Genomic DNA, 10,262 nt, shown 5'->3' on the forward strand with positions numbered 1-10,262 from the left:
TTTTGGTTGGAGTTTTGGTGAGTGGAATTGTGGTACTGGTTTGGGTTATGGGATCTGTGATCTTGGCCTTGGTTTTGTTGGTTCCCCCATCCAAAGTTTGGGTGGTTTCTCCAACCAGAATTATAGGTTTTAGAGTATGAATCATTAACTGGCCTAGATGAGTTCCCAAGGTAATTAGCTTCCTCCTAGTTAGCTCCTTCTTTTGTCTCCAACTCTTCTTGGGGTGATGATTGAGTGTGAATAGCTGCAGCCTGATTCTTCTCCATTTGTTTGGTCAATTCAGCAAGTTGCTTGGTGATCATCTTGTTCTGGGCCAGGATTGCATCCATATGGTTCAATTCTAAGACTCCCTTGTTGTTGCTTCTATCTGAGGCATAAAAGTACTCATTGTCAGCCACTGTCTCTATAACATCAATGGCTTCCTCAATGGTCTTCTTCTTGTTAAGTGAACCTCGAGATGAGTGGTCTACAGCCTTCTTTGATTCATGATTCAACCCTTCATAGAAGATATGAATTTGTACCCACTCATTAAACATGTCAGGGGGCATTTCCTTGTCAAATCCTTGAATCTCTCCCAGGCTTCATAAATGGTCTCACCATCCAGCTGTCTGAATGTTTTCACTTCAGTTCTCAGCCTATTTACTTTTTGTGGAGGGTAGAACCTTGTCAAGAATCTGTTAATTACATCTTCCCAGGTTGTCAAGCTTTCCTTTGGGAATGATTCTAACCATTTTGATGCTTTGTCCCTCAAAGAAAATGGAAACAGTAACAATCTATAGGTGTTAGGATGAACACCATTAGATTTAACTGTGTCACAAATCCTTTGGAATTTAGTGAGATGCTCATTAGGATCCTCTTGGGTACTTCCTCCAGAAGAACAGTTGTTTTGCACAAGAGTTATGAGATGAGGATTTAATTCGAAATTGTTAGCATGGACAGTTGGCCTTTGAATGCTGCTACCTCAATTTCCTGGATTTGGATTGATGTATAATCCGAGCACTCTCCTCTCTTGCCCAGCAGGGTTAGCTCCATCTCTTCTGGCATGATTGTTCACTTCTTCTTTATGGTGGTTTTCCATATCCTCCTCCATGGTTATATCAAAGTATTCCTCCTTTTCTTCTGCACCAACAACCCTTTTTCCTCTTGCTTCCCTTCTTAATCTCAGGAAGGTTCTTTCCGATTCACTATCAAATGAGGTTGAAATTTTCTTTCTCTTACCTGTCATACAATGGACAAGTACAAGAAACAGCAAGTGCAAAGTCTACTAAAACAGAGTATAGTTAGCTTGGTTAGAGAAATTTATCAAATGGTTAGTGGGTTAGCTTGCTGGACAGTAAAGAAGTAAAAGAAATTAAAAAGAAATAACCAAAAATTGCAGCAAATGAAAAGGAATAGCTAAAATTAAAATTCAATAAATCAAACGGAAATAAAAGTGCTCAATCTAGTTATCCTTCAATTTAGTAATTGTCAATAAAAAACCAATCCCCGGCAACGGCGCCATAAACTTGATGCGCGGGAATTTGCCTCTCAACAAATTTGCTCCCGGCAAGAGCACCGGATTGTCGTCAAGTAAAAACTCACTGTAGAGTGAGGTTGAATCCCACAGAGATTGGTATATCAAGCAATTATAATTGAAGAATTTTACTAGTTGAGCAAAATCCGAATTTAATTGGGATTGCAGAAATTAAAGTTGGCGGGAAACTTAAATTGCAAGAAAGTAAATGAACAGAAATTAAATGGCTAGAAATTAAATGAAAGAATCTTAAATTACTGAAAATTAAATGGGATCGGGGAATTTAGCATGAAATTAAAGATGCAGAAAGTAAAATTGAATGGGTAGATCAAAGATGGGGAATTCATTGGGTTTTAGGAGATATTGAATTCTCCGGATCAAATCATTTTCACCTCTTCCTCAATCAATGCATTCATTGACATTGCTTGGGAATCTTAGATGATTAGATCCCAATGTCTTGGCTAACCAATCTCTCTAAGCATGAACAATTGCCCAATTTCTTGATTTAATTGCTCATGGGAAGAGTTGAAGTCCGGTCACTGACTATACCATACAAATTCATAGATCAAAGTGTTGGTAGGATTACATGTCACTATATCCATCCAAACCCCAATCTAATCTAATGTGAGAAAGCAATTCTAGCATGAATTCTTCATTCCTCTCTCAAGGCTCCGAAGAATTCCAATTATGGATAGCTTCTCTCTCAAGATAACTATCCAATTGAATTAAGACCGAAAGCTTTCTAACAAAAATCAAGAGAAAAGAAAGAAGAAGAAGATGAAAACTACTACTGATCCATTGAATTACAATAGACCTCCCTAACCCAATGAAAGGGGTTTAGTTGTTCATAGCTCTCAAAATGGAAATTGGAATTGTAAAATACATTCTGAAATTAAAAGTGCAGTAAGTGTAAAATTTCCAAAATTGGGAAAAAAGGTCCGTCTAACTTAAATTCTAAGCTATTTATACACTTTCTTCCATTGATCTTCAAGCCTTGAATTGGGCTTTTGGCCTTGATGGAATTGGCTTGAAAATGGCTCCAATTGGTTTCCGTTGATGTTGAGAATATATCTGTGTAAATTTTGAATCTTGATGCTTCACATTTGAGTCAACGTTTGAGGGCCAACGTTGACTCAAACGCCATTTAGAACAAAACCATAAAAAATCAGAAAGCTTGCTGTCATTGGCGTTTGACTCAACGTTGGCGGGCCAACGTCAGCTAACCCACGCGTACGCGTACCGTGCGCTTCCGCGCAAAAAGGGTAAAAAAACTCATCCACGCGTACGCGTGCCGTGCGCTTTCGCATTGATGCAAGATTTTTATTTTGCAGTTTAAAAATAAAGCATGGGACGTCGGCCTCAGCGTTGGACCTCCAACGTTCCCTCCAACGTTGGCGTTTTCACGCGTAAGCGTACTGTACGCTTACGCGTACATTGGTATTTTTTCATCCGCGCGTATGCATCACTGACGCGTACACGTCGATTCAAATTTCTCAACTCCAATTTATGGACTTGGTATCGTGGACGTTGGAGGCAGCGTTTGAGGCAACGTTGGACCTCCAACGTTTGGTTTTGGCTCGTACGCGTACCGTGCGCTTTCGCACAAAAGGGTCAAAACCACTCATTTAGGCGTACGCGTGATGCACGCTTCTACGCGGATATCAAAATTTGCTTTTTTATGCATACGCGTCATAGACGCGTACGCGCCACTCAAAATTCATTCAGCTCCAGAATTGAAGTTTTTATCACCACGTTGGGGGTAACGTTGGATGTCCAACGCTACCTCAAACGTGAGCATCAGCATTGTTTACAGAGAAGTGCTATGTTTCTCTTCCAATGTTTGAGGCAACGTTTGTGGTCCAACTTGGCAACCAACGTTGCTTCCTCTTCATCCTTTCCATGCTCCTTCTTCAACCTTCCTCCATGCTTTTCTTCACCTATCATCAACCAATGAATGCATCAAAGCCTTGCTAAAGTCATGAGAATTCTTATCATTCTTAGCATACAAGTAATCATAGCATAAATCATTATGAAATTGCATCAAATTACTCATGGTTGAATGAATATAGGCATACATGAATTTCTAACCCAATTACTTACTTATAGCTCAAGAAAGTGCATAAAACCTATCAAAAACAAAGAAAAAAAGGATAGTGAAACTAGCCTAAGATGCCCTGGCATCATCTTTTTTCTTGGAAGGGGAGTCATCACCATTTTTCTTTGAGGATCCTTCTTGTGCCTTGGTGTCCTTAGGCTTCCAAAATCCCAGCCTTCTCATGTAGGTCCTCTCATCTTCTTTGTGCTTGGCCAATATCTCCTCTTGCCTAGCACTTAGCTCCTCCCTTCCTTACATGAATGTGGGGTATTTGGGGGTTATACTGGCTACTGCATTACACAAGTGGTTCAGTTTTGCTTGTGCATAACAGTCATACTGCCTTCTTGCTATGGTTCTAGCATCATAAAGATGCCTAAGTTCAGCAAGGTTCCTTTGTTGTCATTTGTTTTGCTCCACAATTTTGTTAAGGCTGCCTTGCATCTCTCCCCAGTTGAATTGGCCTTGTTGCTCCTTCATGTACTCTATGCTTCCTTGGAGTTTTTGTATGCTCTCATGCACTTGATTCTATTGTTGTTGTTGCTCCTTGAGTTGGTTGATATCTTCTCTCAAGTGGTGTATATCTCCCCTCATTTGGTGAATGTCTCCTTGCATTTGCTTCCAATTGAAACCTTCAAGGAATTGTGGATATGGTGGTGGTGGAAGTGGTAGGTAGTGTGGTTGATCTTCAGCTTCTTCTTCTTGGTATGGTGGACCTTGTGGCTCATGAACATGAGCTCTATGCTTCCTTGCTCTCTGAAGTGGGTTGACAACCACCACTTTGGCAATCTTCTTGGCAGTTATGGGCTTGTCTTGATCCACCAGGACTTCATCAATGATCTTTTCCACCCCAGTCTCATCACACGGCCTTTGAATGATGATGAGGAATGCCAATTTTGTGCTATCCTTGGTGCTTTTAGCACCCTATGTATGTTGTTGGCTATCATATCCCTAACATTAACATTTTCTCCCCTCATTATGCTATATATGAGCACAACCCTTTCCAAAGTCACCTTTGAAGTGTTGGATGTGGGGTTGAGAGACCTTCTTACAAAATCTAGCCATCCTCTAGCTTGGGGGCTCAAATCCCTTCTCCTCAGTTGGTTGGGTCTTCCATCTTTGTCATTGATCTACTGCACATTCAGTACACAAATCTCATTCAGGATCTCTTCAAAGCTAGGATCTTGTTGCTTTATCCTCTCTCATAGCTCCGGGTAGAACTAGTGTGCTTCACCATTAGCATTCTATCTATGCTAGTGGGGCTATAATCAATTGGTTTCCCCCTCACATAGCTTAGATAGTCAAAGGGTTGCCCCGGTTGTGGGACGGCATTGGCGTAAAACTCCCTAACCAAGCTCTCTACCACCTTCCTTGGTGGGTTGCACAATAGTGTTCACCCTCTGTTATTGATCTCTCTGTTGATCTCTAGGTGCTCATTCCTTCCCAGTTGGAAGCCTACTTCCGAAATAATTTGCCTCTCACTCACCCAACCATAGACTTGGTTTTGGTTGAATGATTAAAGGAACTTGTATTCATTGAACCTTGAGGATCCAGAGGTAGCTTCTTTAGTCTTTCTCTTCTTTGATAAGGAGGCTCTTGGTGGTGCCACTGGGGTGAGAAAAGAGGTTTGAAAGGCTCTTGGTCTTTCTCTTGCCTCTTGGTTTTAAGAGCTTTTGGCTTTTTTTGCTTGCTTTTTCTTTTTCTTTCTATTTTTTTCGCCTATTTTTTTCTTCTTTTTTTTTCTGCAAGCTTTGTTCTTTGCTGCTTTTTCTTGCTTCAAGAATCATTTTTATGATTTTTCAGATTATCAAATAACATGTCTCCTAGTCATCATTCTTTCAAGAGCCAACATATTTAACATTCTTAAACAACAACTTCAAAAGATATATGCATTGTTCAAGCATACATTCAGAAAACAAGAAGCATTGTCACCACATCAATATAATTAAACTAAGTTCAAGGATAAATTCAAAACTCATGTACTTCTTGTTCTTTTGAATTAAAACATTTTTTTCATTTAAGAGAGGTGATGGATTCATAGGACATTCATATCTTTAAGACATAGTTACTAACTACTAATGATCATGTAATGAAGACACAAACATGAATAAGCACTTAACATAGAAAACGAAAAACAGAGAAAGTAAGAACAAGGAATGAGTCCACCTTAGTGATGGTGGCGTTTCCTTCTTGAGGAACCAATGATGTCCTTGAGCTCTTCTATGTCTCTTCCTTGTCTTTGTTGCTCCTCCCTTATTGCTTTTTAATCTTCTCTTATTTCATGAAGGATGATGGAGTGCTCTTGATGTTCCACCCTTAATTGTCCCATGTTGGAACTTAATTCTCCTAGGGAAGTGTTGATTTGCTCCCAATAGTTCTGTGGAAGGAAGTGCATCCCTTGAGGAATCTCAGGGATTTCTTGATGATGAGCTTCTCTATGCTCTCTTGATTGCTCCATCTTTTTCTTAGTGATGGGCTTGTCCTCTTCAATGAGGATATCTCCCTCTATGTCAATCCCAGCCGAATTGCATAGGTGGCAAATGAGGTGAGGAAAGGCTAACCTTGCCATAGTGGAGGACTTGTCAGCCACCTTGTAGAGTTCTTGAGGTATAATCTCATGAACTTCCACCTCTTCTCCAATCATGATGCTATGGATCATGATGGCCCGGTCTATAGTAACTTCAAACCGGTTGCTAGTGGGAATGATTGAGCATTGAATGAAATCCAACCATCCTCTAGCCACAGGCTTGAGGTCCAGTCTTCTTAGTTGAACCAGCTTGCCTTTAGAGTCAATCTTCCATTGAGCTCCTTCCACACATATGTCCATAAGGACTTGGTCCAATCTTTGATTAAAGTTGACCCTTCTAGTGTAGGGGCGTTCATCTCCTTGCATCATGGGCAAGTTAAACGCCAACCTCACATTTTCTGGACTAAAATCTAAGTATTTCCCCCGAACCATTGTAATATAATTCTTTGGATTCAGGTTCTTACTTTGATCATGGTTCTTAGTGATCCATGCATTGGCATAGAACTCTTGAACCATTAAGATACCGACTTGTTGGATGGGGTTTGTTAGAACTTCCCAACCTCTTCTTTGAATTTCATGTCGGATCTCCGGATACTCATTTCTTTTGAGTTTGAAAGGGACCTCAGGGATCACCTTCTTCTTGGCCATAACATCATAGAAGTGGTCTTGATGAGCTTTGGAGATGAATCTTTCCATCTCCCATGACTCGGAGGTGGAAGTTTTTGTCTTCCCTTTCCCTTTTCTAGAGGATTCTCCGGTCTTAGGTGCCATCAATGGTAATGGAAAAAACAAAAAGCTTATGCTTTTACCACACCAAACTTAGAATTTTGCTCGCCCTCGAGCAAGAGAAGAAAGAATAGAGGAAGAAGAAGAAGAAAATATGGAGAGAGGGGGGTGTGTTTCGGCCAAGAAGAGAAAGAGAGGGTTGTGTTGTGTGAAAATGAGGAAGAATGGAAGGCTTTATATAGGGAAGGGAGGGGGGGTAAGTTTCGGCCATATAGGGTGGGTTTGGGTGGGAAATTGATTTTGAATTTTGAAGGTAGGTGGAGTTTATGAGGTAGGTTTATGGGAAAGAGTGGATGGATGTGAGTGGTGAAGAGGTGATGGGGAAGAGAGATTGAGGTGATTGGTGAAGGGTTTTGGGGAAGAGTGTTTATGGGATTGTGTGAAAGAGGGGTGAGAAGAAGTGAATGGAGGTAGGTGGGGATCCTGTGGGGTCCACAGATCCTGAGGTGATCCTGTGGGGTCCACAGATCCTGAAGTGTTCAAGGATTTACAACTTTGCACCAAATTGGGCATACAAAATGCCCTTGCACACAACTCTGGGCGTTCAGCGCCAGATTGGTGCTTGTTCTGGGCGTTGAACGCCCATTTGTAGCCCATTTCTGGCGTTGAACGCCAGAACCATGCTTGTTCTGGGCGTTCAGCGCCAGCTCTTCTCCAGGGTACATTTCTGGCGTTCAAACGCCCAGATGCTGCCCATTTCTGGCGTTCAGCGCCAGAACCATGCTCTGTTCTGGCGTTGAACGCCCAAAACATGCTTCTTACTGGCGTTTAAATGCCAGTAAGGTCTTCCTCCAGGGTGTGATTTTTCTTCTGCTGTTTTTGATTCCGTTTTCAATTTTTTTTGTTTATTTTGTGACTCCACATGATCATGAACCTAATAAAACATGAAAAACAATGAAAATTAGATAAATAAGCATTGGGTTGCCTCCCAACAAGCGCTTCTTTAATGTCAATAGCTTGACAGTGGGCTCTCATGGAGCCTCACAGATGTGCAGAGCTTTGTTGAAACCTCCCAACACCAAACTTAGAGTTTAGATATGGGGATTTGACACCAAACTTAGAGTTTGGTTGTGGCTTCCCAACACCAAACTTAGAGTTTGACTGTGGGGGCTTTGGTTGACTCTGCTTTGAGAGAAGCTTTTTATGCTTCCTCTCCATGGATGTAGAGAGAGATCCTTGAGTTGTAAACACAAGGTTGTCCTCATTTATTTGAAGGATCAATTCTCCTCTGTCCACATCAATCATAGCTCTTGCTGTGGTTAGGAAAGGTCTTCCTAGGATGATGGATTCATCCTCTTCCTTTCCAGTATCCAGGACTATGAAATCAATAGGGATGTAAAGGCCTTCAACCTTCACTAACACGTCCTCTACTTGTCTATAAGCCTGTTTTCTTGAATTGTCTGCCATCTCTAATGAGATTTTAGCAGCTTGCACCCCATAAATTCACAGTTTCTCTATTACAGAGAGGGGCATGAGGTTTATTCCTGAACCAAGGTCACACAGAGCCTTAAAGATCATGGTGCCTATGGTACAAGGTATTATGAACTTTCCAGCATCCTGTCTCTTCTGAGGCAATGTCAGTTGATCCAGATCACTTAGTTCATTGGTGAACAAGGGAGGTTCATCTTCCCAAGTTTCAATACCAAATAATTTGGCATTTAGCTTCATGATTTCACCAAGGAACTTGGCAGCTTGCTCTTTAGTAACATCCTCATTCTCTTCAGAAGAGGAATACTCATCAGAGCTCATGAATGGCATAAGGAGGTTCAATGGAATCTCTATGGTCTCTAGATGAGCCTCAGAGTCCTTTGGTTCCTCAGAGGGAAGCTCCTTATTGATCACTGGACGTCCCAGGAGGTCTTCTTCCTTGGGATTCACGTCCTTCTCCTCTCTTGTGGGTTCGGCCATGGTAATTAATTCAATGGCCTTGCACTCTCCTTTTGGATTCTCTTCTGTATTGCTTGGGAGAGTACTAGGAGGGATTTCAGTGATCCTTTTACTCAGCTGGCCCACTTGTGCTTCCAAATTTCTAATGGAAGACCTTGTTTCATTCATGAAACTCACAGTGGCCTTAGATAGATCAAAGACTAAATTTGCTAAGCTAGATGGATTCTGCTCAGAATTCTCTGTCTGTTGCTGAGTGGATGATGGAAAAGGCTTGCTATTGATAAACCTATTTCTTCCACCATTATTAAAGCCTTGTTGAGGCTTTTGTTGATCCTTCCATGAGAGATTTGGATGATTTCTCCATGATGGATTATAAGTGTTTCCATAAGGTTCACCTAAGTAATTCACCTCTGCTATTGCAGGGTTCTCAGGATCATAAGGTTCTTCTTCAGAAGATGCCTCTTGAGTACTGTTGGATGCAGCTTGCATTCTATTCAGACTTTGAGAAATCATATTGACTTGCTGAGTCAATATTTTATTCTGAGCCAGTATGGCATTCAGAGTATCAATTTCAAGAACTCCCTTCTTCATAGGCGTCCCATTACTCACATGATTCCTCTCAGAAGTGTACATGAACTGGTTATTAGCAACCATGTCAATGAGTTCCTGAGCTTCTGCAGGCGTTTTCTTTAGGTGAATGGATCCACCTGCAGAAGTATCCAATGACATCTTTGATAGCTCAGATAAACCATCATAGAATATATCCAGGATGGTCCATTCTGAAAGCATGTCAGAAGGATACTTTTTGGTTAACTGCTTGTATCTTTCCCAAGCTTCATAGAGGGATTCACCTTCTTTCTGTCTGAAGGTCTGAACATCCACTCTAAGCTTGCTCAGCTTTTGAGGAGGAAAGAACTTGTCTAAGAAAGCCGTGACTAGCTTATCCCAAGAATTCAGGCTATCTCTGGGTTGAGAATCCAACCACACTCTAGCTCTGTTTCTTACAGCAAAAGGGAAAAGCATGAGCCTGTAGACTTCAGGATCTACTCTATTAGTCTTAACAGTATCACATATCTGCAAGAATTCAGTTAAGAACTGAAAAGGATCTTCAGATGGAAGTCCATAAAACTTGCAGTTCTGCTGCATCAGAGAAACTAGCTGAGGTTTCAGCTCAAAGTTGTTTGCTCCAATGGCAGGAATGGAGATGCTTCTTCCATGTAAATTGGAATTAGGTGCAGTAAAGTCACCAAGCATCCTCCTTGCATTATTATTATTTTCGGCTGCCATCTCCTCTTCCTGCTCGAAAATTTCTGAAAGGTTATCTCTGGATTGTTGTAATTTAGCTTCTCTTAGTTTCCTCTTCAGAGTCCTTTCAGGTTCTGGATCTGCTTCAACAAGAATATTCTTATCCTTGCTCCTGCTCATATGACAAAGAAGAGGACACAGAAATAATAATA

At 41.1% G+C, this 10,262-nt stretch overlaps 2 non-coding genes across 2 annotated transcripts; both read left to right on the forward strand.

Moving 5' to 3' along the window:
- Positions 1-534: 534 nt before the first annotated feature.
- LOC112738961 (small nucleolar RNA R71) lies at positions 535-637 on the forward strand. Its single transcript, XR_003169907.1, has one exon. It is a non-coding gene; the product is annotated as a small nucleolar RNA R71 (small nucleolar RNA).
- An 8,951-nt stretch (positions 638-9,588) lies between these two features.
- LOC112739491 (small nucleolar RNA R71) lies at positions 9,589-9,696 on the forward strand. The gene has a single exon (XR_003170427.1). It is a non-coding gene; the product is annotated as a small nucleolar RNA R71 (small nucleolar RNA).
- Positions 9,697-10,262: the final 566 nt, after the last annotated feature.

The sequence above is a fragment of the Arachis hypogaea genome, chromosome 13, assembly GCF_003086295.3.
Source record: "Arachis hypogaea cultivar Tifrunner chromosome 13, arahy.Tifrunner.gnm2.J5K5, whole genome shotgun sequence".
NCBI classification, from domain to species: domain Eukaryota; kingdom Viridiplantae; phylum Streptophyta; class Magnoliopsida; order Fabales; family Fabaceae; genus Arachis; species Arachis hypogaea.